The sequence below is a fragment of the Arachis duranensis genome, chromosome 6 (genome assembly GCF_000817695.3).
Source record: "Arachis duranensis cultivar V14167 chromosome 6, aradu.V14167.gnm2.J7QH, whole genome shotgun sequence".
NCBI lineage: Eukaryota > Viridiplantae > Streptophyta > Magnoliopsida > Fabales > Fabaceae > Arachis > Arachis duranensis.
The window spans coordinates 67,836,958-67,837,391 of record NC_029777.3 but is presented as its reverse complement, the minus strand read 5'-3'; positions in this window follow the sequence as shown (position 1 = coordinate 67,837,391).

The window sequence follows — 434 nt, the reverse complement described above, 5'->3', positions numbered from 1 at the left end:
AAACTATCCAAGATGTATTTGGATAGCTCTGCTGGAGGATCTCTTCATCTGAAGAAGACGCCTACAGAAGCTCAAGAACTAATTGAAATGGTTGCAAATAACCAATTCATGTACACTTCTGAAAGGAATCCTGTGAACAATGGGACAAATCAGAAGAAAGGAGTTCTTGAGATTGACACTCTGAATGCCATATTGGCCTAGAACAAAATATTGCCTCAGCAAGTCAATATGATTTCTCAAAGTCTGTCCGGAATGCAAAATGCACCAGGTAGTACTAAGGAGGCTTCATCTGAAGAAGAAGCTTATGATCCTGAGAACCCTTCAATGGAAGAGGTGAATTACATGGGAGAACGCTATGGAAACACTTATAATCCTTCATGGAGAAATCATCCAAATCTCTCATGGAAGGATCAACAGAGACCTCAACAAGGTTT